The sequence below is a fragment of the Stegodyphus dumicola genome, chromosome 5 (genome assembly GCF_044657685.1).
Source record: "Stegodyphus dumicola isolate Sdum_Otavi_A_Nest chromosome 5, ASM4465768v1".
NCBI lineage: Eukaryota > Metazoa > Arthropoda > Arachnida > Araneae > Eresidae > Stegodyphus > Stegodyphus dumicola.
In genome coordinates, this window is record NC_140772.1 from 35,523,144 (window position 1) to 35,527,675 (window position 4,532).

Sequence of the window (4,532 nt, forward strand, 5' to 3'; positions counted from 1 at the left end):
AATAAACTTCTAGATTCTTCTGCATTTATACCCTCTTCACTTTAAATTTGCCTCCTGGCGACGAAATGCGATGGGAAAATGAGAGGTTCAGGAAAGATACCAAACTTAAAATAATTTGCTATGCAAACTAAGGGAAACCCTACAGACTGACTATGGAAAACACCATCGTTCCTATCGTTAGAAACCAAAAGATAAATGATGTAAATTTAAATGCAAAATTTCAGAATCGGAAGAAGGGTCATCAAGTGCCTGATTTGTCTCACTGAACAAGGAATACTGAACTATGGAGCATAAAGTTACTCACAGAATCTTTATATTTTTTTTTGTTACAACTGAAGGACGCATATCGTTCGGCCTCAAGAAATGCCTAAACACAGCACGATTCTGCTTGTATTATTTTTCAAAATTCAGGCAGCAGCTTTTAAGAGCAGCTTCATTGCTACTATTCGTCTGGTTCAAATAGAAATGAAATTTTTAGTAGTGATTTTAACAATGCCTTGAAATGCGAGAGGAGGAATTTGTTTTACCAACTAAAATTCAACACCAGAAATATTTTGTAATTAATTAATTAAAAAAAATAAAATGTATATTTTCTCGGGTTTTCCGTGATTTCTACTGAATGGATAAACAGCATTTATTGTTTTAATGTAGCGTCATTTGTTACATTTCTCGTGTTAATTTCTTTACTTCATCCTCCTTTTAAAAAATACGACAATGGAGGATTTTGATAAGATTGTAAATGAAATGTTTAAACTTTAGTACTATTTTACTGATGGCTAAGTAAATAATATTTTATTCTTAATCGGTCTTATTTATCTTTAGATAATAAGGCCGTTTCTCGCGAACTACCTACTTTCTCGAACGATTTTTAACCACGAGTGCATGTTATTGAGAAGTCGTTATCTTCAACACTCTAAACACTCCCCTTATCCTTTTCAAGTGTAGCTTTATCACAAGGTTCCTCAAGGTAGATCTTATTTCAAACGTCTGCAGCTCTTGAGATTAAAGGAATAGAAAATGCAAGTTAAAAAAAAAAAAAAAAAAGTATGTAAAAATAGGAGGACGTCATATTCCTTCGAGCTAGGCAGAAAAAACTTCAGCAAATCTTCAGCTACCATATCTTTATTCATAACAGTTCATATTTTTGTACTTTATAGCGCACTTAATTTAAAATAGAAAAATAGGAAACTGTAATCGCAAATGAATACGAATTTTAAGATAAAAAATTTTTATTTAATTTTGATGCATTTTTATTCTCATGCAGTATCCACCAGTGGTGGTGGTGAGAGTGGAACTGCCCGATTTGAAATGGAAATAAAACATGCTCTAGACTTTTAATGCATAAACAGAAGGAGGTTTAGTGTGCCATTTCTATTCTCCATTTCCATTCATTCCCCTAAAACTTGCAACACAGATCGCTCCAGCAGAAATTAAAGCATGTGAAAAATATAATTCCCATTTTTTCCCATGCAGTATCCACCAGTGGTGGTGGTGAGAGTGGAACTGCCCAATTTGAAATGGAAATAAAACATGCTCTAGACTTTTAATGCATAAACAGAAGGAGGTTTAGTGTGCCATTTCTATTCTCCATTTCCATTCATTCCCCTAAAACTTGCAACACAGATCGCTCCAGCAGAAATCAAAGCATGTGAAAAATATAATTCCCATTTTTTCCCATGCAGTATCCACCAGTGGTGGTGGTGAGAGTGGAACTGCCCGATTTGAAATGGAAATAAAACATGCTCTAGACTTTTAATGCATAAACAGAAGGAGGTTTAGTGTGCCATTTCTATTCTCCATTTCCATTCATTCCCCTAAAACTTGCTACACACATCGCTCCAGCAGAAATCAAAGCATGTGAAAAATATAATTCCCATTTTTTCCCATGCAGTATCCACCAGTGGTGGTGGGGAGAGTGGAACTGCCCGATTTGAAATGGAAATAAAGCATGCTCTAGACTTTTAATGCATAAACAGAAGGAGGTTTAGTGTGCCATTTCTATTCTCCATTTCCATTCATTCCCCTAAAACTTGCAACACAGATCGCTCCAGCAGAAATCAAAGCATGTGAAAAATATAAATAAGAACGACCTAAACGAATAGCACGAAAATAATCCACATGCAGAGTCGTAGTTAGGGTTTTCAGCGCCCAGGGACAATTGAAGATTTCGCGCCCCCTACTGCTTGCCAAGGATGGAAAACATTTAATTCCAAAATGTCGTAACATCAGTTTGGCGCCCCTTGGATTCTGCGCCCGGGGACAGATGGCCCCCTTGCCCCCCTCTAGCTACGCCTCTGTCCACAGGGTGGTCATAAACGTCACCAATATATGAACCCCTATCGGCCAGTCCGCTCAAACAATCGAAATGAAATTTTCAGATATTGTTATTTGCACTCGACATTGTGATGATTTAAAAACCACAGAGCTCTCATGGTTATGGTGACAATGATAAAATTTCGAAATTTTCGAATGACAACACCCACTTTATTAATGCGCAAATGGATCAGAGCATTGGGGGGGGGGGGGTTGAAGGATACACGTACGACGAAAATTGCCGGTGTCAAACATTTGCAAAGAAGAGCATTGTAAAGGACCGGGGACATAGACAGGAGATGCACTGACATACTTTGCATAATTCACAGAGATAAACAGTAAAAACACCAATTACAGAACACGATGTACAAAGCAGTGCTTACTGAAAACATTTAATAATTAGTGTGGAAAAGCTGTTTTTTCAATCAGGTTGTGGGGTTCCAACCTTTTATCTAACAGCTAAGTGTGTAGGAACCCTCGTGAACAAGTAAGCGAATAGTCGCTTTAGCTCAGAAAACAGAAACGTAAAACTCAAGAAGGGTTAATGACCCTTTATTTCTCATAATAAGAACTTAACAGATAGCTCCTTCAGAGCGTACAGCAAAGTCTCCACTTGGGCTTTAACTTTAAGTAATAAGAAGTAAAACTTAACTTATGCTTAACTATAAAGATAGACCCGAAACTATCAAGATGCCTAAGTAATTGGCCGCTAAATATCAAATAAGCTAGCGAAGCTATCAACAGCTTGAAATACGGCCGAGCATAGTAATAGCTTAAAGAGAATGTAGCCAAAAGGCGAACGCGCGCTAGTCAGAAACTGTGGCTCTCTAACGAAGTCAGTGGAACTTCGACTTAAATACCGCTCTTACTCATTTGCATTAACCGCGATTCTAAAACCACATTCTGGTAGGAAATTTTAAGCTGAAATCAGAAGTGACAGGAAAGTAGCTATAACTAAAGATAACTCAAAACTTAGGATAAACCTTACAAGGTGGTCGAACGTGCTAACAAAATGAAATCTGCAGGGAAAGCACGAGGTGAATTGATAAAGCTGTTTTTTCTGTGTGGGGAATATGCAACCAAAGCAGTGCGAGTTTATCTGCGAAATCATGAACTAAGATGAAACCCATGTTCCGCAAAAACTGTTCGTGATTTGGTAAAAAATTCGAAGAAATTGGATGCATATGTGATTAGATGCCCAACTAGACGATCCTGTGCTCCTACGGAAGTTGCTGCGGAATACGATTACTGTAGGCTCATTGCATTCTGCAAGAAGTGCTGCCCGCAGTTTATAGATGTACCGAAAACCATAGTCCTCAGGCATATGCGCTATACTCTGCGGTTGCTTCTTTATCGATTCCAGCGCGTTCAAATATTGCAACCTGGAGACGAGCAACAGCGTGTCGACTTCGCGATTTTTTCCCTCAGATATGATGAAGACAGCATGTGGCCGCTGAGGATAAGGGGGCATTTTTCCGTAACTGGGAACGTAAACTGGAGCGTAACTGGGAAAATTATTTTGGATCCGTAGCTAGAACATGAATAAGTTATTAATCGAGAATTTGGAATAATATATTGCAAAAATTCTTTGATTATTTTTAAGGTAATTTTAATGTTTAATGACGAAAACACGAGAACATAATTAATACGAAGATAACACATAAGAAATGAGAAGAAAATAAGAAGAAAAAAGTCAGTCCATGGCATCACGAAAACAGAATAACTTCATATTAAGTGGAATTAATCCTTAGGATAATTCAGATTCAGCATTATAAGAAGAATTCACAGTCCTTCGCATACACACATAACTTCGAACTTCATCGTTGCTTCTGTTTTTATCTCCGCAGCGAGAGATAGTCACGTGATCCTGTTGGTGAGCGAGTTGCCATTCTGAGATATAAAAAAAATCTTATAAACCCACATTTATAACATTCCTGTCTACGGCGCTACTTTAATCTTGCAAACAGTGCTGTCATGCCGGTGTAGGTTACAGCCAACTTATCCGTTTAATATATCTGTGTAGCCTCCGGCTAACTAAGTTTTAATGTAAAATTCTACTTTTTAAGTTTACGCCAGAACTGCTGGCCCTTGACTTAATGTATGTTACCGAGAAGAGTGTGTGACTCTACAATATAAATTTCTTAAGAATACTATTTATATTTTTAAAATTTAAAATATTCACTTTTAAAATTATAAGATTTCAAATTGAGTAACATATA